Raw genomic sequence first — 24742 nt, 5'->3', positions numbered from 1 at the left:
AACTCTAGTGTAATCCTGCTTTCAGGTATATATTTTGCAGTAGTTTATGGATACGTGTGTACATACGCTCTCTCTCACAGAAACTGGTGTATGTCTAGGTTATGGGACTTTGTTAGAAAGTGAACTACCTGAGATGAAATTAGAGTGTACTATAAAAGGAAAGGTCTCACCCGAGTAATGAAGCTGAAGGGTTGTCATTCCACACGTGAAGTCTCTGGATAGAGTCTGAGGTGAAGCATGTTGAGATGGCAATCGTTGCTTTGGTTAGGTTGTGAGGTATAGTGATTTTTAATGGCTATATATGTATGTTGAAAAAATACATATTTTTCCATGAATGTGCCTATAGAAATCTAACCTGATTGATCCCCTGGCAGAAGAATTTTTTTTTTTTTATTTAAATTTTTAATTTAAGAAAGGATTAGTGAACAAAGGCATAAGGTAGGAGGGGTACAACTCCACACAATTCCCACCACCCAATCCCCATAACCCACCCTCTCCCATGATAGCCTTCCCATTCTCTAGCCCTCTGGGAGCATGGACCCAGGGTCGTTGAGGGTTGCAGAAGGTAGAAGGTCTGGCTTCTGTAATTGCTTCCCTGCTGAACATGGGTGTTGACTGGTCGGTCCATACTCCCAGTCTGCCTCTCTCCTTCCCTAGTCAGGTGTGTCTCTGGGGAAGCTGAGCTCCAGGACACATTGGTGGGGTCCTCAATCCAGGGAAGCCTAGCCAGCATCCTGGTGGCATAGGAAAACCTGGGGGCGGAGCCAGGATTGGTTGAAAGGGGGCACTCTAGGATTTAGCGAGGCATAGGAAAACCTGGGGGCGGAGCCAGGATTGGTTGAAAGGGGGCACTCTAGGATTTAGCGGGCATAGAAAAACCTGGGGGCGGAGACTGCATCAGAATAAGTCCTCAGCAACACCTAGCAACAGATTTTTTATTTGACTATTTCCATGCAAAGAATGATGAAAACATATATAGTAATACTTTAAAAACACTTTTTCTAAGGAGTCGGGCCGTAGCGCAGTGAGTTAAGCGCACGTGGTGCAAAGTGCAAGGACCCGCATAAGATTCCCTATTCGAGCCCTGGCTCCCCACCTGCAGGGGAGTCCCTTCACAGGCGGTGAAGCAGCTCTGTAGGTGTCTTTCTCTCTCCCTCTCTGTCTTTCCCTCCTCTCTCCATTTCTCTCTATCCTATCTAACAACGACGACATCAATAACAACAACAATAATAACTACAACAACAATAAAAAGACAACAAGGGCAACAAAAGGGAAAATTAAAAACACTTTTTCTTTTCCTCCAGGGTTATCACTGGGGCTCGATGCCGGCACCAAATATCCACTGCTCCTGGTGGCCACTTCTCTATTTTATTGGATAGGACAGAAAGAAATTGAGAGGAGATGGAGAGATAGGGAGAAAGAAAGACACCTGCAGACCTGCTTTGCTGCTTGTGAAGCATCCACCTTGTAAGGGGGACCTGGTGCTTGAACCTGGATCCTTGCGCAGGTCTTTGCGTTTAGTACTATATGTGCTTAACTGGGTGCGCCACTGCCCGGCCCCATTAAAAACACTTTACAAGAAAGTTCTTAAACAAATAATAAAAAATGTGTGGAAGCATAAACAAGGAGAACCATATAAGCAAAGTTCAAACATTCAATAAATAGCTGGTGGGCACCAACCGTCTTATGTGCTGAGTTGAGACTTTCATGGAGAATAGTGTAAACCAGATTCCAGTCTCCAGAGTACATAAAAAGCTACTTGTGGGGGGGTCAGGCGTTAGTGCAGCAGGTTAAGCACACATGGCGGCAAAGCTCAAGGACCAGCCTAAGAATCCCAGTTCGAGATCCCAGCTCCCCACCTGCAGGGGTGGGGATGGTGGCTTCACAAGTGGTGAAGCAGGTCTGCAGGTATCTATCTTTCTCTCCCCCTCTCTGTCTTCCCCTCCTTTCTCAATTTCTCTGTCCTATCCAACAACAACAACAGCAGCAACAACAACAACAATAAACAAAAGGAAAAAAATAGCCTCCAGGAGCAGTGGACTCGTAGTACAGGCACCCCAGCCTCAGTGAAAAAAAAAAAAAGAAGAAGCTACATGCTGTTCTGGGTTGTTGAGAGGAAGGCCTGTTCATCTAAAGTTCTTTCTTTCTTTCCTCCTTTCTTTCTATTTTCTTTCTTTTGTAAGTAGAATAAGCATAAATAATCATAGGGGAGGGGCAGAATAAGGTAGTCTCTTACAACAGCCCATGGCAAGACATTCAGAACAGCTGCTTTGGAAATAATTTTTTAATGATGGAAACAGAGAGAAATTGAAAGAAAAGTGGGAGGTAGAAACACCTGTAGTACATGAAGCTTCCCCTTCTGCAGGTGGGGGCCGGGGCCTTGAATCTGGGTCCTTGAGTTTGGTGATGTGTGCCACCACCCAGCTCCTGAAAATAAGTTAAAGTGGCTTAATATTCAAGTCGTAGAGAGGCAAGTAAGGATGCTACCTGAGTTCATCCAGCCTTCTATAACGTCTTCCTCCTGCCCACTCCCACTGGATTTCTGGCAAGAAGAGTCACCCCTTTATACTTCCCCCAAGGCTCATTCAAACAAGCTGGTGAAATTCCCTCCTTTCCTCAAAGCTACTCTCCATTTCTCAACTCAGTGAAGGAAACCCTTGGCAGCTCCCTCTAAATTTATTTATCCTGATTATGGCAAGTGTTTTCAAAAGGAAAGGACAACCAGTGTCACAAGTTTCCCATTGAGAAGTGCCACCTTGCATCTGAAAAATTGGAATGTATCTCAAGTTGCTGACCTGCTTGCCTGTACCACACAGTGTGAATAACAATCTGAGGTTCTGGCAATGTTGGATGGCTCAGCCCTTGGTGGATATTCACCAGCTCACACAATAGTCCAGACGCTGTAGAAAGAGGGCACAGTCCTAGGCCTGGATAAATTTGTAATCTAGAGGGTTTTTTTTGGTTTTGTTTTTCCTTTTCTCATTTTTTTTCCCCTAGAGCACTGCACGAGTGGCACAGGGGGATTGAACCTGGGACTTGGGAGCCTTAGGCATGATAATCTCTTTGCATAACTATTATGCTATCTTCACTGGTTTTTTTTTTTCAATTTAAGAGAAATTATACAAGTTCATTTTACTTTCTAAGTATTTATTGATTGTCATTAACTTAGACCATTAAACACTCCCCTTTGCCTTCACTAGTGGACTGTTCTCAATAACAGCCCTTCCCACTTCTTAAATAGTCTTCTATGACTTTTCCTTTCAAATGAAACTAAGGAAATATTATCATAGCTGAAATCTTTCCCTGTTCAGCTAGAAATGAGCGTTTGACTTAAAACAAATTGTAGGCTCTGCTTTAAAGTGTCATTAATTAGTAATGGAACCAGAGGAGCAAGGTGACTAGATGGCTGAAATTGGGCAAAACAGGCCTAATTCTTGCTTCTTAATTCCATCTGACATTTGTCCTTCACAGGCGCATCTAATTACAGAATGAGATATATTGGGGAAACTTCAACCTAGTACCTGGTACAGGGAAAGCTCTCAAATTGGTTTCCCACACCCCCCCCCCACCTTCTTTGCTCTTAGCAGTAATCAATGCATTCCCTCACATTGTGAAAGCAACAATGTGAACTCTCTCAGCTTTTCTGTATTTAATTTAATTTAATTTTATTTTACTTTATTTCCACCAGGGTTATTGTTCTTAGCAGCAGTCCCCCCCCCCCCTTTTTTCCCTTTCTTTCTATTTTATTTGTTAGGACAGAGAAACATTGAGAAAGGAGGGGGGAGTAGAGAGGGGGAAAGATAGACACATACAGACCTGCTTCATTGTTCTTGAAGGGTTCCCTCCTTGCAGATGGGGAGCTCAGGGCTCAAACCTGGATCCTTGTGCATGGTAATATGTGCACTTAACTGGATGAGCCAGTAAAGCTCGCCTGCAGTAAAGCTCATCTCTGACATTTCTTTCCTGGTCTGACTTCCCTGGTAATCTTGAGGACACACCCTGCAGGTTTCCCTGTAGCCCTGCTCTTCAGGAACCTCTTCTCTGTGATGGATTTTCGCTTACTCTTTTATTTCCTGATCAACTAATATGCAGGAAGTTTCTAGGAAGAGTGGTCTACAACCCCTCCCTCTATTTCCTCATCTAACAGCTTCCTCTTGCCTATTGCATCCTCACTTTGGCTGCTCCTGAAACAGCATCCCAGCTATCAGTAGGAACAGCTTCCTCTTTACCAGACTGATGGCTTCATTTCATTCTTTCGCATGTCTGTGGTGTGGGATGTACTTATCTATTTTCTTGATGAAAAAAAAAATCTCCCAATTGCCTTTATCTTTTCCGCCACTCTTTGTCATTTCCCATTAGAACCTTAAGTGCTGGTAGCCTCCATGTCCACTTAGCTGCTTCTGTTTTACTTTGGATCCGTGCTTCTCAGTCTGGAGGCATAGAAGAATTACTGAAGGAGCTCTTTAAAATCACAAATCTAGATTAAGTCCAATTAAATCTCATTAAAGACATACTAATTAAGTATGATTTCTAATCACACCCAAAATTAGGATTTAATTGATTTAAGATTAGACCGTGGTGTTTATTTATTTATTTTTTTAAATGCTCCCTGGGTGATTCTCAAGTATACCCAGGACTGAGAACTACAGCTCTAGAATATCTACTCTGATCTTCAAGTCTCACTGCATTCCTGATACAGAGGCCCAAATTACAGCTCTTTGCTGAACATCTCAGCTTGAATGCTCCACAAATCTTCATGTTCTACGTGGTTCAAAGCAAACTTGAGTGATCATTTCTAAGCATCTATCACTGTGTAGGACTGCCATTCCCCAAACTGGAGACTTTGAACTCATTCTTTTAAATTGCTTCTGATTTATCCCCCCCTCAACTCCTATATTTCCCATGCTATGTAAAGTTTATTACTGACCATTTCAAATCCATTTGCTCTACCACCATCCAATGCTTCATTTTCTGAACTTAATGAAGTAACTTACCTGGTCCTTCTTCTGTCTCTTCTCTCTTCATTTCATCCTCCACATGCTAGTAGAGATACCCGAAATATTAGAAATACCGAGAAAACAGATCTGATTGTAGTCACTCAATGGGCTATCATCGGATATCTTTTACCTAATAAAAATAATCAAATTCCTTAGTGAGGTTCTTAAACCCTGGCCTCTGTTCTCTCAACTACATCCCCTGGTGTTCTCCATAGTGCAGTCATGGTTCCTACATTATGATATGTATTACTTCTTAACTTTGCTTATACTCTTCTCTTCCTCTCTGCTCAGATGTTTCAAATGAAGAAACTATTTACAAAGATACTGTTTAAATAGTGGAAAACCACCAGAGTAGTTGAGTCATCCAGAGAGTAGCTGAGTGGGAAGTTCTTACCTTACTTAGACTCAAAGGGTCAAGGAAATGAAATAGTGTTGCTATTTCAGTGAGAGCTGGAGTCAAGTGAAAAGAGAACTTTGTAGAAGCTGTAGACAGGAAGGGTTTGACAGTGTTGAAGCAAAGAAAGTATAATGTAGATCCCATGCTCCCCTGACCCCTGCACTTAAATCCCTGCAGAAAGAAGTCCTTGGCGAAGTTCAACTAGAAGCCAGTCATGGATGGTTAGATTAGACAATTTATAGACTATAAAGCAGTGTAGACAGAGGCAGCAAGAGAAGGCTGGTATAAGGAGTAGGGAAATTAGATGAAGAACAACCACCACACAATTCCCTTTTATACATAGCAAGCTCTTGAAGTTCAAATGTCACCTTTTTGTGTGTGTGTGAAGTCTTCCCTCTTGTTCTTATACCAAGATCCAGCTATTTCACTCCTCTATGTTGTCTTAGCTATTGCTATGTCTACATTATTGCAGCTATCAGTCTGACTTATGATACAGATATTATGTATCTGCATCCATCTCTTATATCATATTTTGTGCTGCCAGAGCAAAGGGATAGTACTTCATTTGGTATAACGTTTTGCGTATAACAGGGACTCAATAACTGTTGGCTGAATTTAATTACATTTCTTGTTATTCCTTCTCAGCCTCTATCAAAGACTTATAAATCAAAGGTTTTACAGTTCTTATATCACTCCTTCATAAGGGTTTTTTTTTTTTTTGTCTTTTGCTGCTTCTCACTTGATTTTTCTCCTCTTTTGCTATATTTCTTATTTTCCTATATTTCTTGATACTTTAAACTGCCCTCACTGATCTTGGCAAGGGTATAAAAAAGTCTCTCGCTTTATTTCACGTCTTGAGTGGTGCTTATAAAAATATTTTCCTATATTTTATGCATGTTCCAAGCTTAAAAATGAAGTCACATAACTGAGAGAACTGAATTTTTGCTCTTTGTTGGATTTTAAACTCTTCTGAATGAAAGTTATGCTTGGTTTAACATGTTTTGCATATAGCAAAGGATGCTCTTTTTATAAACACCAATAACAAGTGCAGCTAGCATGCTATTTTTACAATATAAAGACTATTCTACTTTGATGGTTTTGATGCACATCAGTGTGTAGTATTTATTTATTTATTTAATTTTGCCTCCAGGGTTATTGCTGGGGCTCCGTGCCTGCACTATGAATCCACTGCTCCTGGTGGCCATTTTTTATTGGATAGAGACAGAGAAATTGAGAGGGGAGGGAGAGATAGAGATGGAGAGAGAAGATAGACATCTGCTTCACTGCTTGTGAAGTGACCCTATCCCCCCAACCCCCTGCTAGTGAGGAGCAGGGGCTCCAGCCAGGATCCTTAAGCGAGTCCTTGCACTTCATACTCTGTGTGCTTAACCTGGTGCACTACCTCCTGCCCCCCTAGAATTTTATATTTTTAAAGATTTATTTACTGATGAGAAAAAGAGAGAGGGAGAGAGAATCAGAGTATCACACTGGCACAAAGAATGCCAGAGACTGAATTCAGCCTTACACTTAAGGGTCTAACACTCCGTTCACTGTGCCTTCTCCTGGGTCATGAAAATGACTATTTTCAGGCTTAATGAAACTATTACTTAATATCAGCAGAGTTGGTAACAGTAGAAATAATGGCAAAATTATAATTACTTTAGTAATTCTGAGTTTTCATCTCAAATATTTTATTTTTTCATTGTAAGATATTTAATGTTGGTCTTTTAAAAGTATATTTGTTTATTTCTCTCAACATGCACATACCTTCCCATACTGTCTTGAGTATATGGAATATAGTTTAAATAGCTGTTTATTCTAAAATATGCCTACTAGCTATCTACAAAATGGAGGGCGCCCCCCAACGCTTCACCTGCACTATTCCAGCCTTTAGGTCCATGATTGTCCAACAATTTGTTTGGCTTTGTATATTAACTCTCTTTTCAGCCACCAGGTTCCAGATGCTAACATGATGTGACCAGACTTCCCTGGAGAGACAACCCCATCAATGTGCCTGGCAGCTCTGCTTCCCCAGAGGAAAGAGACAGGCTGGGAGTATGGATCGACCTATCAATACCCATGTTCAGCGGGAAAGCAATTACAGAAGCCAGTCCTTCAACCTTCTGCATCCCACAATGATCTTGGGTCCATACTCACAGCGGGTTAAAGAGTAGGAAAGCTGTCAGGGGAAGGGTTGGTATATGGAGGTCTGGTGGTGGGAACTGTGCGAAGCTGTACCCCTCATGTCAATGTTTCCTTTTTTATAAATAAAAAGTTTTTAAAAGTAGCTGTATATTGTCTTTTTTTTTCCTTCTTCTTCTTCTTTTGCCTCCAGGGTTATCGCTGGGGCTCAGTGCCTACACTGTGAATCCACTGCTCCTGGAGGCTATTTTTTCCCCTTTTATTGCCCTTGTTTATCATTGTTATTATTGGGTTGTTGTTGTTGTTGGATAGGGCGGAGAGAAATCTATAGAGGAGGGGAAGCCACAGAGGGGGAGAGAAAGATAGACACCTGCAGACTTGCTTCACCACCTGTGAAGCGACTCTCCTGCAGGTGGGGAGCCAGAGGCTCAAACCCGGATCCAGAGGTTCAAACTGGGATCCTGAGGCTCGAACCAGGATTCTGAGGCTCAAACCGGGATCCTTCCGCTGACCCTTGAGCTGAGCTGCATGTGCGCTTAAGCCGCTGTGCTACCGCACCCACAGCTTTCTAGGTAGGAGTAAACACAGTCAACACCATTATCAAAGCTCCACCTTCCACTGCTGAGAAGGCTCTTGCTCTACTGGTTCCCTTGTCAGTGGAGAAAGGTAACCTTGAGCTGCAATGGAAACAGCCCTTGGGGCCAGCGACAGCAAGGCTGTGCTCTAAATTTCTAAGGCAGCATGGCTCTGGTGACTGTGTCCCCATGGAAGCACTGGTCTGGGCCATCTTCCACTACTTGACGTTGGTTTTCTTTTAGTTGTTCTGCTGGTGACCTGTAAAGCTATCCTTATTGGCCTATTTGTTTTTGCCTCCAGGGTTATTGCTGAGTCTTGGTGCCTGCACCATGAATCCACAGCTCCTGGAGGCCATTTTCCCCCTTTTGTTGCCCTTGTTGTTGTAGCCTTGTTGTGGTTATTATTGTTGTTGTTGATGTCATTCCTTGTTGGATTGGACAGAGAGAAATGGAGAGAGGAAGGGAAGACAGACAGGGGGACAGAAAGATAGACACCAGCAGACCTGCTTCACTGCCTGTGAAGCAACTCCCCTGAATGTGGGGAGCTGGGCTCAAACTGAGATCCTTATGGGGGTCCTTGTGCTTCCGCTTAACCCACTGTGCTACTGCCCAACCCCCTTATTTTCCAGTTTTAATTTGCATGCCTGGTACAAAAATTATGCCAATAAATAGCTAGATTCTAGGCAGGGGAGACAGCATAATCACTATGCAAAGAGACTTTCATGCCTGAGACTCCAAAGTCCCAGATTCAATCCACTAAACCACCATAAACCAGAACTGAGCAGTATTCTGATAAGGAACAAACAAATCTAGATTCCATAAACTATGAATTTTACATTGTTGAGTGCTGGCTTTTTGTTTGTATTCCTTTATATACTTAAAATTAAAAATAAATTAAATATATTACTGGATAGAGACGGAGAGAAATAGAGTGGGAAAGGGAGATAGGGAGAGAGACAGAGAGACAGACACCTGCGGCTCTGCTTCACCACTCGTGAAGCTTTTCCCCTGCAGATGGAGACCAGAGGCTTTAGCCTAGGTCCTTGTGCATTGTAATGTAAGCACTTAACCAAGTGGGCCACCATCTGCACCCTCCCCCTTATATACTTTCAAATGAAGTAATTTGGAGATCATTTAATTCCTTTGAATGAATTCTGACTGTCAGGAGCAGAATAAGTTTTCCTTTAGGGTTAATTTGACCTGCTAATGAGGCAATATCTTTCTAAGTACTCAACCCTATGCCTAATGTATTGCAAAGTTGTTCCACTGAGGTATTTGGGAATGTAAACTATTTCCAATCCAGTGTGAATGCAGTAGTTGCTTCTTACAGGAATTTTGCCCTTTGACCTCAGGTACTTTGTTCAGACATGTGTAATGATTCATACTCATGAGAAGACTTAGGGAAAGATTCTGCATAACCTGCCTTCAAATTCTTGCTTCTTTAGCCTTTCTGAATTATCAAATTCATCTCTTCAGTTTAGGGAAATTTGAAGTCTTGCTGTGATTCCCTTGTGTTGGGGTTCTCCAGGTAGTCGAGGAGGGGAGATCTGGACCAGCCGGACCCCCCTTCCGTGGCTGAGCGGGAGGGAGAATGTTGACGACTTGAGAAAAGACACCACACCAAGTAGGGAGTTCTGTCAAGGCAGTGACTCACTTTATTGAGGAAAAGGCCATTTTTAATAGGCAGGGGGTAGAGGCAGGGATGGAAAGGTAGGGTGAGATGAAGTTAGAGGTGGTGTGAGGTGGCGTCCCGTAGGTGGGGCCTATGCTCTTTACGCATCATCAGCTGGAGGGCAGAGGTGAATTCAGGCTCGGCGGACAGGAAATGCTGTGTCACTCTGAGGAAGTTAGTGACCATCAGCGAAACGCGAGCCAGGCTTACGAAATGTCTGCTGGGCCTAGATCGAGGCCAAGCAGACCCCAACACCCTTGCATGTGTCTGGAATCTCTCCAGGTTGTGGCTTTATTTGTTTCTTCTCTTTCAGACCTCTCTGTCCTGTGCTGTGGTTGCCAAATAGCTGACTGTTGTTTATATAGTTTCCTTGGCTTTCATTTGTTTAAGGTAATGGATAAAAATGGTGTCTCTAATATATACCATTATGGTCACAAGTGAAAAGTCACAATTTTTACTTGAACAGGGAATAAGAAGGCAACTGTGTATTAGATAAAATAGTTGAGAATAGGGCAGTAGCTCAATCATCAACTTTCTTCTTAGCTTTACTTTTCTCATAAATTGAAGAAAAAAAAATTTTATGATCATGAATCTCCTTGTAATCAAAATTCTGAATTCTATAATTAAGCACAGATGTAATTTTTCAGAGAATACACACACACACACACACACACACACACACACATGTATGTGTCAAAGTGGTAGTTTAAGAATTTGGTACTGGGGCCAGGTGGTGGCATGCCTGGTTGAGTGTACATGTTACAATGTACCAAGGACCCAGGTTTGAGCCCCTGGTCCCCACCTGTAGGGGGAAAGCTTTGCAAGTGGTGAAGCAGTGTTGCAGGTCTCTCTTTCTATTTATCACACCCTTCCCTCACAATTTCTGACTGTCTCTATCCAATAAATAAATAAATAAAGATAATTAAAAAAAAGAATTTGTTACTATGGAACTTTAATGTTGCAATAGCAGAGTACTGTTGGAAAAGATGAATGATGACTAAATAAAAGACTCTAAATACAAACTTGGGAAGGATAATACAAATCTCATAGTTTCCACATACATAAAATGTCTAAATAATTTGAAGAAAAATATATATTTGGTTTTAATATTGCTTGTAAGACACATGTTTTAGATATTAGACATAGTATATGTTCAAAAATATATGTTGAATATTGTGGTGGTAGCTGAAGTCTCTTTCTTAATAGAGAAAAGTAATGGAAAGATTTCCATTACATAGCAAAAATTGAAAATAAACTATAAAAAAATTCATCAATATAGAAATTAGTCAGTAGTACATAGATTCTATGGAATAACATAGAACTACCAAAAATACTGAATCAGAGTGATACGTGTGCACTCATGGTATGTTTTCATATATATATATATATATATATATGTATATATATATATATATATTCTTTTTTTAAAGATTGGATGGCCGAGTGGTGGCACACTTGGTTGAGTGCACACATTACAATGCACAAAAAACCAAATTTAGACCCCCAGCCCACACCTGGTGGTGTGTGTGAGAGGGGGGGAGGTTTCAGTAATGGTGAAGCAGTTCTGCAATATTCTCTCTCCCCCCCAATGTCTCTTTTCTATCAAATAAAAAATAATAAATAGGGGGCAGGTGGTGGCATATCAGGTTAAGCACACACATTACAATGTGCAAGGACCCAGGTTCAAGCCCCTGGTCCCCACCTGCAAAGGGAAAACTTCACAAGTGGTGAAGCAGGGCTGCAGGTGTCTATCTCTATCCCTCTCAAGCCCCCTCCCCTTTCAATTTTTCTCTGTTGCTATCAAATAATAAATAACTAAAAATAATAATGAGTAAAATTGAAAAATAAGATCACTGTGTACATTTTTAACTTATTTATATATTTCACAATGAAATAATTTATATATTTCACAATGAATATATTTCACAATGAAATAATATATTTCACAATGAAATAATAATAATGAAAGAAATATCCATTATTTTAAATTTTTTATCTATTTATTTGATATAGACAGAGAGAAATTGAGAGTGATGGGGGAGATAGAGTGAGAGAATGAGAGACACCTGCAGCACTGCTCTACCACTAGTGAAGCTTTCCCCCCTGCAAGTGGGGACTGGGACCTTGAACCTGGGTCCTTGCTCATCATAACATGAGTTCTCTACCAGGTGCTCCACCACCTGATCCCTCACAATGGACAATTTTAAAGAAAATTAAAAAAATAATAATGTATACAGTAGTATAATAACATATGGCACACATCATGTGATACACATATATTTGAGGCAATATATAAGTATATACGGGCATGTTCAGAAAGTACATATAAAATGTTGTATACTTGTGAAACTGCTGGCTCCATGGAGGAGGGCTAGCAAGCACTATGGTAGAGTCTCACTTTTCTCTTTATGTCTTTTATTATACCCTTTGAATTTTTTATGTGCATATATCATCTAATTTTTTTAAATACCTCTAATATTTTTGGAGAGGTGTGTGAATTAATTTAGTCCTCTAAAACGACTGAATTTTTGTTAAACAGTCTGGGTTATTTTCCCCATCTCTAGATTATGTGTTTAAAGTAACTACACCATCACCTTCTCTTTCTACTCTTATTTCTACTATAAAATTACTCCAGGAAAGTACAACTCATCTCTGTGGCAATGATTAATTTTCTATTCTGTCTGAAAAGAATCATTGTGCCTAATATCTAAGTGACTGACATCTGGAGAATGCTTACTGGATTATGGATGCTTGAGAGAAAGAACAAGGCCACTTGTTTCTAATGACCCTAAATACATTTTATGGCATTTAATTAACCTTTACAATCTAACCTGCTAATTTTTCTGGCCGTTAGAAAAAGTACCAGGAAGTCACAGGGTGTAGCCCCACAGAGACTGTGTGATTTATAAAATGTTAACTTATTGCCAGTGTGCTACTTCCCAGTGCTATATGCAATATATAAATGTAGACAAAAGCCACCAAGTAAGAATGCTACCTTTTTGTTTGTTTTAGGCAGAGTTACATCTCTGGCCACTTATCTTAAAAGTACAACTACTAGTTATATCTGTATTCCTGCAAGTACTTGAATGGAAACCCCAATAAAGTATTTCTTGGAAGATATGGGGAAGTACTTGGAAACATATGTGCAAGTCCAAAATTACAAATCTATGACTTGCTATGCAAGTCAGAAAAGTACTAAGGTTTGCTATTATATATGTCCAAAGCATTTTCTTCTGACTCTTGTTATCTGCTTTAAAATTTCTGGCACCATTGCTGGTTTTGAATTCTTGAAATGCCAATGCAGCAAGTTAATAGCTCCAGAAAGATTACTCCAAGATCAAGCCAGCCAATGAAGGAATATAGAGTAATATGTATATTTTTTCTTACCAGAACACTGCTCCTCTGCTGGCTTATGGTGGTGCAGGGGATTGAATTTGAGACTTTGGAGCCTCAGGCATGAGAGGCTGTTTGCATAACTATTATGCGATCTCCCCTGCCCTTAAGAGTAACTTCCCTAACTTCAAGAAATCGATTTTTACTGTACATGGGAGTTGTTTTGTTTGTTTTGTTCTTGGCAGAGAGAAAGTGAAAGACACCACAGCACCAAAGTTCTCTTCAGTACAGTGGGGGCCAGGCTTGAACCAGAGTCGTGTACATATTAAAACAGCACACTATCCAATTAACTTATTTGACCAGCCCTATGTGGGAAGTATCAATCAGTAGATATCTCTATAACATATGACTACTAGGAAGGAAAAACTGCTGCGGAGGGAGGAAAGGTCATTTTAAATGGCAGTGCTTTGGGTGGGTTGTGCATTGGCAAGAAAAATCCTGTTCCCTCCTTCCTATCCCCAAATTGAGTCAAAGATAAAGTATTTAACTGAACAGAGACAACTACAAAGGCTGTCAGATTTAGCGTAAGAATGCAAGATATTCTGGGAGTCAGGCGGTAGTGTAGCGCGTTAAGCACACATGGTGCATAAGCGCAAGGACCTGCGAAGGATCCCTGTTCGAGCCCCCGGGTCCCCACCTGCAGGGGGTTGCTTAAAAAGCGTGAAGTAGGTCTGCAGGTGTCTTTCTTCCCCCCCACCCCTGTCTTCCCTTCCTCTTTGTCCTATCCAACAACAGTGACAGCAATTACAACAATAATAACAATAACAATGGTAAACAACAAGGGCAACAAAAGGGGGGAAGAAAGAATGCAATGGAGTAGCGCAGCCGGTTAAGAGCAGCTCGCAAATCTCAAGGACTGTCGTAATGATCCAGATTCGAGCCCCCAGCTCCACACCTGCAAGGGAGTTGCTTCACAGGTGGTGAAGCAGATCTGCAGGTATCTTTCTCTCCCTCTCTCTGTCTTCCCCTCCTCTCTCGATTTCTCTCTGTCCTATCCAACAACGACGACAGCAATAACAATAACAACAACAATGACAACTACAAAAAAAAAAAGAATGCAAGGGAGTCGATGGTAGGTAGCACAGCAGGTTAAGTGCAGGTGGCCTTGCAAAGCACAAGGACTGGCGTAAGGATCCGGGTTTGAGCCCCCAGCTCCACACCTGCGAGGGAGTTGCTTCACAGGTGGTGAAGCAGATCTGCAGGTATCTTTCTCTCCCTCTCTCTGTCTTCCTCTCCTATCTCAATTTCTCTCTGTCCTATTCAACAATGACAACAGCAATAACAATAACAACAACAATGACAACTACAGAAAAATACAAGATGTTCAATTAAATTTGGATTTCAGATAAAGAATAAATTGTTTTAGTATAAGTATGTCTTTTTTTGCAACATTTGGGACATACTTAAAAACTGATTTGCAGTTTATTTGAAAGTCAAATTTAATTGTATTGAATCTTTTTTTAAAATTATCTTTATTTATTGAATAGAGACAGCCAGAAATCAAGAGTGAAGGGGGAGATAGAGAGGGGGAGAGAGAGAGAGAGAGATACCTGCAGGCCTGCTTCACCACTCTTGAAGCTTTCCCTCTGCAGGTGGAAACCAAGGGCTTGAACCCTGGTCCTGGTGCACTGTAACATGTGAGCTCAATCAGGTGTGCCACTGCCCGGCCCTGTATTGAATCTTGTATTTTATCTGACAGCTCTTACCACTGTACAGAAAAGAAACAGTTATATTCTATGCTGTTGTCTACCCTCTATTCTTGGGTCCCTCATGGTAAGATCTGTTGTTGTTGATCCCCTTTGCACAAGGAGGACATAGTTAGGAATGAGAAAACAAACAAACGAAGAAACAAAAACCACTAAATTCTTGCTGTGCTGCAGAGGAGCAAGCTGAGGAGTGAATTAACTCAGGAATACTGTGAGACAATGGGCATGTGAAATAGCCCACTTAAGTAGTGTGTTGCTTTGCCATGTATGTGACCCACATTGGACCCCAGACCCCACTGCATTGGGGGATGCTTTGGTACTTCGGTTTCTCTCACTACTCTCTCTCTCTGTCTCTGCCTCTCTGTCTAAGAATACTATGGGACAAGCTTAAATGATCCTAAATAAATCAGACAGAGATGGTACAGATAGAGATTCTTTAATTTGAATACTAGGGTTGTAAAGATAGTACAGAGACGACACACCACACTTGCATACTTGAGGCACCAGAGGTTTCCCTTGGACACACTCTCTCTCTCCTGCCTCTGGGGCCTCAGGCATGCAAGTTAGTGCTCTAAGAGCCTGAATTATTTACACACCCAAAAGCAAACTAAATATTGAATATTAAAGGAGAAGGTGACCCCAGGAGACTGGAGGACTTGAGAGAATTCCACATTACTGAAATTCTTAGAGTGAGTGAAGGTAGTTTCCATAAGGTAGGTCAATGAATGCTAGATCTGACATGTGGTTCACTGACATGGAGTCAGTCTGAGGAACCTCTTCAAGCCATGTTGGGAAAAAGGGGCATGAAAACAAAAGGTAATAGTTTTGATCCATAGATGAATTTGTTACATAAATTGGGGAAGATCTTGGGGGCCATTTCAGGATTTGAGGCATGACACAAGGAGATACCTCTGGGGATATCTCAGTAGAAAATGACACAATCAGTGTTGTGCCTTTTAATCTGACAACTTTTATTATTTTTTTTTAGAGGAACTATGAGTGGTCAATTGAGAGGAAATTTAGTCAATCTATTGCTAGTTTATATGACATCTGTTTGTAAATTAAAGAAGGTGCTTTCTCAAGAGTATACAGTCCAAGGCACTGCAAATGCACATGGGTTAGTAGCTAGATCAAGGACTACAATTTATCTTCCATTATTCTTTCAGTTAGTAGTTGATTAATCAGCACTAGTTTAACACAAGAAAGGGTGATTCCTTGATCATACCACAATCTAGTGCCTGTAGGATAGGATGACTCTCCTCCTAGTGAATACTTAGATGGCCCAGGCTACCTCTATCTTAGAGTGACACTATCTGGAGTAGATAGCTTCCAAGACCATCAATGCAAGTGAAGAAAGAACTGGAGATTCTTAGAGGGGTACTGAGGACTAGACTTAAAAGTAACTTATATCACTTTTGGTAATTTCTCATTGATCAGAACAAGGCTCTAACCTGTCCACTAGGGAGTCTGAGAAACATAAAGTAGGACACTGCTCTAAGTCTAGAAAACATTGGAAAATTAGTTGAGAAATAAGAGAGGATGGTATGGATATTAAAGGAAATATGATGTGACCTATTCAATTTTATATTGACTATAATGAAAATAATTTTTTTTTCCAAAGAGGAAAAAGGAAGGACACTCAGAAATAGTAGTAGATCTAGGAGTGACATAGGATGGAAGTGAGGGCTGAACCACAGGGAAAAAATGGGCAAAAAACATCCAAAACACATATATACACATATAGATATGAAGTCAACCCAAATATGTGACCTTGGGAGAACTATTGAAGTTTCTTCTGGAGGGGGATCAGGACACAGAACTCTGGTGGTGGGAACAGTATGGAATTATACCCCTATTATCTTGTAATTTTGTACATCAGTATAAAAAAATAAAAGAAAAATGTTTTTTCTTGTTCAAAGTAATCCAATGAGCATCTATATATAACAGTTTTATTCTTCTAGAATTGTACATGTGAAAAGTGATGAGTCAAAAAATATATAGGTGGGAGCTCCAGACATTGTATTGTCCACACTACCCTGCCAGAGCATGACAGACTTAAACCCAGAATCATTTTAAAGAAATGCATGCTTGGGGCTCAGGGATGACACAGAATTCTGGTGGTAGGTAGGTGTGGTGTGGAACTATATCCCTGCAATCTTGTGATCTTCTAAACCATTATTAAGTCACTAATAAAAATAAAGAAACACAAATAAAAAAAACACATTTATGGCTACATCTTAATCTACATATATATGTTAGTTCTATTTATAAAAAATTATTTTACTGTATGCATCTGAAATTGGAGTTCTAGAGTCAATGTTATGAATTTAAAGTTTATCCCAAATTCTTTGGTAAATGAAGTATGTGGCAATTGGGCAACACTGATGAAAGGCAAAAGTTCCCTTACCACAAAATCAAAATGATCTGTGTGTCACCTTGTCTACCGTAACTTCTGTTAACCTCTTTGTTCTTATAAACCCATAAAGAGCAAAGCTATTCCATGAATACAGAAAACATTGGCGGAGCAACTGTATCGTGGCACACCTGGTTGAGCACACATGTTTCAATGCACAAGGACCTAGGTTCAAGCCCCCCAGTCTCCACCTATAGAGAGGAAGCCTCACGGGTGGTGAAGCAGGGCTATAGGTGTCTCTCTCTCTCCCACTCTATCTCCTCCTTCCATCCCAGTTTCTTTCTGTCTCTATCCAATAAATTAATAATTTTTAATACTATGGTATAGGCTCAGATAATTGAAATAGATTCCTTACCAGTCAGCCTTTTGCTGTAGCAGTGAACAGCATTCTTGATAGACAGACAAGAGCACATTAAGGACAAGGTAGTGAAGTATCACAACGATAATGTAGAGTTGAAATAAAATAATCCAGACTCATGTATCTGGTGTTCAATGTTCTACATTTTCCAAAAGAAATTCAAATTTTAAGAATTAAATGTAGTTATTAGATTGAGTTTCAGTCCATTTACTGAACAAAGAAAGTATGGTCACGACATCATATCTATCTTAGAGGAGATAGTAAATGTATTCATTGTAAGTTATGGAACAGAACTAATCAAGAATATTTTGTCTCAGAGGTCCACACAGTATTAAAAGTGAAAGAACTGCATAGATTATCTAATTAAGCCTTTATTATCAAAGTGAAGACTACTTTATAAAAAGAATGACAATGCTAGTTATATTTCTCCTATTATTTAGGAATGTAGACATAAATGTGTATAATTTACTGTGATGCTTTAGTAGCTACTAAGATTTGCTTGGAAACCATTTGAAAGATCCAAGAACATATAAAGATAAATTTATTGTCTTTTTTTTTTTTTTTTAGGCATCATGGAGATAGTTCAATGGTTCAGTATTAAGAATACACAACTTACATGCCTGAGACCCCAGAAGTCCCAGGTTTGATGCTGATACTGCATGTCAGAGCTGAGCAGTTCCAAGTTCAATTCCTAACAACACCATGAACCAAAGAATGTCTTTTATTAGTCAAATTATTTCTCTTGAAATCAAGTTCACTTTCTTCATTTAGTCGTTAACTCAGTAACTATTCACTAATCTTCTTCCATGACTGAGGCAGTAGTCTGGTCGCTGTGAGTAAAATGGTGAATCTATTTGATTCAATGAACTTTTGTTAGGGTTTTGGTTTTTTTTTTTTTTTTTTTTTTTGTAAATAAAGTATTGCACCTGACAGAATAAACAAAGTATTAAGGTTGGGATTGGAAAACTTAAACTCTAAATGTAATTCAGCTGTGAATTATATTAATGGTATCAAATAACTATTTATCCACACTCAGCATCTTGTTCAATTTTTATAATTATTTTACCTGATTAATTATCACAATTCCTTCACACTATCTGAAATCTCCTCCTGTTATTAATTTCTTTCTTTGTTAGTTCTACCTTTTTAAAATAGATTTATTTATTAACATTAGGTGAAGAGAAAGGGGAAGGGGGAGAGAGAGAGGACCAGGGCAACACTCTAGCACATGCAATACTTTGGATTGAATTAGGGACCTCATGCTTTTTAAGTCTAATGATCTGTTCCAACTCCCCAGGTCATTATTATTGTTTTTTTCTTTTTCTTTTTTTTAAATTTATTTATAAAATAGAAACATTGACAAGACCATAGGATAAGAGGAGTACAATTCCCACCACCAGAACTCCCTATCCCATCCCCTCCCCTGATAGCTTCCCTATTCTTTATCCTTCTGGGAGTATGGACCCAGGGTCATTATGGGGTGCAGAAAGTGGAAGGTCTGGCTTCTGTAATTGCTTCCCCGCTAAACATGAGCACTGTCAGGTCAATCCATACTCCCAGCATGCCTCTCTCTTTCCCTAGTGGGGAGGAGCTCTGAGGGAGCAGAGCTCCAGGACACATTGGTGGGGTCATCTATCGAGGGAAGTCCAGTTGGCATCATGTTAGACTCAAAAGAAGAGTTAACATATAAGGCAATACAAATTGTTGGTTAATCATGAACCTAAAGGCTGGAATACTGCAGATGAATATTTGGGGTCTCTATTTTGCAACTAGCTAGTAGGTCTATTTTAGGTATATTCTAAAGGGCCCATGACTATTAGTGTTTGCCTGAGCCTGACATCTGATATGCAGGTAGACCCAGGTTATTGTCTGGGGAGATGATGTCATGGCTGCCATTATTGTTTTTTTAATTACTTCATCCAAAGTCAAGTCTCATGTGACTATTTCTGTCATTTGTACCATGTGACAGAGACATGAGTGCCCACCAAACATCCATGTCCTCTAATATGTATTCCAGTTTTCTTGTTGTTAGTTAAGAAATAAATTACTGCTATTATCTATATATTTACTAGAGATTTATTAACTCATTGTTCCAAGATGTGATCCATAGTATGAGCTTTTAATAAAACTTGTCTGATATAAACTTTTCAAATATCTGTCTTTACAATGTGAAGGTTTTTTAAATTTTAAAATACACTCACAGTGATCAAATATATGGCTCTGTGGATAGAAATCATGTGGATTTCATTTATTTTTTTCTGATTTGAAAAGGAAATATTGTGTTGCATTTATTTGGATAAACTTAATCATTTCCCATGTAAGTGTAACAGCCCAGAAGAATGAAAGTATGCTTTATTATTTAATAATATTTTTATTCTAATTATATTTCTTTTACAAATGTTAATTTCTCCTTGTTTTTTATCATTGTTGTGGTTATTGTTGTTATTGATGACGTTGTTGTTGGATAGGACATAGAGAAATGGAGAGAGGAGGGGAAGACAGAGAGGGAGAGAGAAAGATAGACACCTGCAGACCTGCTTCACCGCTTGTGAAGTGACTCCCCTGCAGGTGGGGATCCGGGGGCTTGAACCAGGGTGCTACCTGCGCTTAACCCGCTGCGCTACCACCTGACCCCAAAATGTTACTTTCTTTTAAAAGATTTATTCATTTTATGAAAAGGAGAGAAGAGTCCAGTGCATAGCTCTGGCATATGTCAGGGATCAAACCTGGAGCCTCACACATGGAAAACTCTGTATGCTACCCACAGAGACACATTTGTAGCTACTGGGAGTGTATTTTAAATTGCATAGTCAGCCTTCAAATAAATAACTTAGCCTGTTTGACAACATTTATGTGTGTGTATAGGTCTACATGTAAATTATGGCCACAGAGTTTACAGGGGCTTGTTTTTTTGAGCCTTTACTTTTTATTTTAAATACCAACAGCTGTGTTTCAGCTTGTATTACAGAAATGAAATGACATTCAGTCTTTGACCCAGGAAATCAATCACTTCTTTCTTCCTTTTCTTTCTAATATTCTGTTTTAATGTTATCTTGATTTCAGATTAATAATGGTAATAGTGTCCACAAAGGTTTGCTTGAGTTTAGGATTCTTTTTTTGTAGTGTCACAGTGTTTTTTTTAATGGGGCAGGGGTTAATGGTTTATATTATAGTTATTGGCACATGCATATAATTCCCATCTCCTCATGATAGGTGTCATCAAAACATTATTCCCCCCCCAGCACCTCCACCTTACTCTTTAATTTCTCTCCCTCCCCAGAGTTCTTTGTTTTGAGGCAGTATACCAAACTCAGTCCAAGTTTTACTTAGTGTTTTACCTTTCTGTCCCTATCACTTTCATTCATTCATTCATTATTTTATTCTAATTTTATTCATGATTTACAAAATAACAGGGGTATAATTCCACAGTGTTCTCACCACCAGAGTTCTGTGTTCCCATTCCTCCTTTGGAAACTGAAGTAATTCTCAAGGTCATAGATATGTGTTGACTATTATTCCTATAACTGTCAGTCTATGTACATACCTACGTACCTCTACCTACCTATCATCTGTCTATATTTTTTGCACTTTTTGTATGGTCCTGACTTCTCTTCCATTTTAAGTCACAGCTACACCTATTACTACTTCCAAATGTCTTTCCTTTTTTCCTCTTCTCTCTCTGGGTCCTGATGGAATTGGGTTTCAGAGCCCTTTAGTCACCTTCCCCTAACAGTTCTCCCTTTCTGGGAGTTTAAGCCAAATTTCTTTTTAGGGTGCAGAAGGTAGAAGGTCTTGTAGGATAATTGTGAAAGCATGGTAGAGCATAGGGGAACTCCCATCCTAAAGATGGACGTCTAAAAAGACACCTCACCTGTCAGCCTCTCCCTTTCAGGGATGGAGCATGGAGGGAAAAGCTTTCCTGACTCAGTTTCCTCTTGTCAGTCTCCCAAGCTTCACAAAGGCCTACACCCCTTAACACTTAATACATTCCCTTGTTACAAACCAAATGATTGCCTGCTTAAAGTTCACTATAAGTTCACCATCTTTGATCACATACAAACTATATTCCATCACCCTGCCTTGGCAGAAACATAATAGTAAGGCCCACACACTATTTCCTTGTTCTTTGATCACTACTACTTGTATCAATATTCTGCCTTTCTCTGTTTACCTCACCCTGTTGTTACTATTACCATGTTTTTCTAAATACCTCTGGTTAATTAACACTCTTGCCCCACAGTAACTAATCATGCTGAACTCTCCTCTACCCCTATCAATTCTTATCATTCCTTAGATCCTCCACCATGAGAGTACTGGCCTTTTAGAAACCCATCATCATTGACATATGTGAAAAATGTTCTTTGTTCCAGGTAGGGTATCTTTTCTTAAGGGAAATTCTAGTGTTTCAGACTTTTGCTAGTTTGTTTAGAGTTGGTCTTTCTCTAGAGAATATAATTTTCTCTTCTGAACTCATAAGAGTTCATATGAGGGAGTCGGGCTGTAGCGCAGCGGGTTAAGCGCAGGTGGTGCAAAGCACAAGGACCGGCATAAGGATCCCGGTTCGAACCCCGGCTCCCCACCTGCAGGGGAGTTGCTTCACAGGCGGTGAAGCAGGTCTGCAGGTGTCTATCTTTCTCTCCTCCTCTCTGTCTTCCCCTCCTCTCTCCATTTCTCTCTGTCCTATCCAACAACGACAACAACAATAATAACTACAACAATAAAACAACAAGGGCAACAAAAGGGAATAAATAAATAAAATAAATATTTAAAAAAAAAAGAGTTCATATGAGTATAAAAACTCATAAGTTTTTATACTTGCAAAGCAGAAGATTGGAACTCTCAGGACTTTAGTAAAGTGAGGTATTTTTTAAAATTTTTATTTATAAAAAGGAAACACTGACAAAAACCACTGGATGAGAGCGGTACAACTCCACACAATTCCCACCACCAGAACTCTGTATCCCATCCTCTCCCCTGAAAGCTTTCCTATTCTTTATCCCTCTGGAAGTATGGACCCAGGGTCATTATGGGTTGTAGAAGGTGGAAGGTCTGGCTTCTGTAATTGCTTCCCCACTGAACATGGGTGTTGGCAGGTTGATCCACACTCCCAGAGTGCCTCTCTCTTTCTCTAGTGGGGTGGGGTTCTGGGGAAGTTGGACTCCAGGACACATTGGTGGGGTCATCTGCCTAGGGAAGTCCAGTTGGCATCGTGTTAGCATCTGGAACCTGGTAGCTGAAAAAAGAGTTAACATATAAAGCCAAACAAATTGTTGACTAATCATGAACCTAAAGGCTGGAATAGTTTAGATGAAGAGTTGGGGGGTTCTATGTTTTGTAGGTAGTAGTCCTATTTTTGTTATATTCCAAAGAGCCCATGACTATAGTAGTTTTGTTTGTTTGTTTTTTGCCTGAGCCTGACATCTGATAGTAGGTGGATCCAAGTTATTGTCTGGGGAGATGATATCATGGCTGGAAAAAGGACTAGAAAGCTGGATCAGGGAAGAGAATAGCTCCCAAATATGGGAAAGGTGTAAATATTGTTGACTGTAAACCCCATCGATTTGATGTGATCTGGGGCCATATTCAGCTTAGGAGCCTATGTGACTTCTGCATCCCTGTAGATCTGAGCTCATATTCTGTGGTCATGAGTAGGAACATTCCAAGCTGCCCCAATTTAAGTACCCATCTTCCTCAGGTGGAAGATAAAGTATGTTGTCCATCCTCCCTTCAGAGGCTGGAACATTCTCTACTGTTATTGATCCATGTTGAGGGCAAGGTGCTATGGGGGCCCACAAAGGGGTCTATTTTGTTGTTGCTGATAGAGATGACCAGTAACAATGGAGAGAGGATTCTATTTGAGGTCTAGGCCCATCATGTCTGTTTGGGAATCTCCGGATTCCCCGACTAGGGCCCCAGGTGATGGGGCAGCCTTATAGTGATTAAAGAGTCATCATTAAAGTATGCTAGTCTCTTGCCCTTATTCAGCTTTTGCATTCCTAGTAAGGTGAGTTCTTATTGGAGAGAATATTTATAATATACCAAGGTTGATAAATTAATCTTTTGTTTGGAATTTTTTTCTTTGAAGAGTTTTTTTTTTTAATTTTTATCTCATGTCTATCTTACCCTTTCTCACTCAAGATATTTTTATTTCAGAGTAAGTTTTTAAAAGATGTACACATTTTTGAATGCAAGTAAGAGAAAGAGGGAGAGGGAGAGAAAGAAGGAGAGGGAGAAAGAGAAGAAGAAAGAGAGAATGAAAGATCAGAACAGTGACCCATCATATACTAGTGCTGGGGATAGAACTCAAGACTGATATATGCAAATAATGTACTTGACCCATTAGTCTACCTTCCTAGTTGCTATTTTGTTTTAAAATATGCTAGCATTTACTTGCATTTTATTATATTCTTTCAAGGTTCTTCCTGGACATATTCTCTCTCTCTTTCTCTCTCTCTCTCTGTCTTAGAGCATTAATGATTGAACTTAAGTCAACGTAATTTGCCAAGTATGTATTACAACAGTGGTAGGTATTTGAAAAAATCTAGAAGATAATATTTTAAATGAGATATAAATTTCTTTCTTTCTCACATAAAAGGATTTTGGAATGGAGCAGTCCAGGATTGATAGGGACCGTTTGCTTTCTCCAGGTATCTTTGTTTATGATCCAAAATGACTGGAAACGCCCCAGTCAACACATCATGTCCCATGTAATAAGCTAGACAGAAGGGTTAATAAGGGCATTAGCCTTTGATTTTTAACAACGTTGCTATTTTTAAACAATATTTATTCATTTATAGAAAGGAGAAACAGAATCAGAACATCACTCTGGCACATACAATTCAGGGGACTGAATTTGAGCCCACATGCTTAAGAGTCCAATGCCTTACCCACTGTACCACTTCCCTGGCTGCAATGACTTTATATAACTTTTTGTAAAGATTTATTTATTTTGGATAAAGATAGAGAGAAATTGAGAGGGAAAAACAGGGAGGGAGAAAGTGAGACTTCTGCAGCACTGCTTCACCAGTTGTGAAGATTCCCCTCTTCAGGTGAAGGTCAGAGGCTTGAACTAGTGTCTTTGTGCATGAT

At 39.9% G+C, this 24742-nt stretch overlaps 1 long non-coding RNA gene across 2 annotated transcripts in view; it reads left to right on the top strand.

The window, feature by feature from the left end:
* The window catches only part of LOC132533332 (uncharacterized), a 408100-nt gene that overhangs the window by 156335 nt on the left and 227023 nt on the right, over positions 1-24742 (top strand). Inside the window, exon 5 of one of the 2 annotated variants that reach the window (XR_009545211.1) lies at positions 7342-7671. The exons of the other annotated variant lie outside the window; for it this stretch is intronic. This is a non-coding gene — a long non-coding RNA (uncharacterized LOC132533332). Of the gene's footprint in view, positions 1-7341; positions 7672-24742 lie in introns of those variants that run through there. 2 annotated transcript variants of the gene reach the window in all.

The sequence above is a fragment of the Erinaceus europaeus genome, chromosome 16 (assembly GCF_950295315.1).
Source record: "Erinaceus europaeus chromosome 16, mEriEur2.1, whole genome shotgun sequence".
Taxonomy (NCBI): Eukaryota; Metazoa; Chordata; class Mammalia; order Eulipotyphla; family Erinaceidae; genus Erinaceus; species Erinaceus europaeus.
This window is presented reverse-complemented; position numbering and strand designations above follow the sequence as displayed.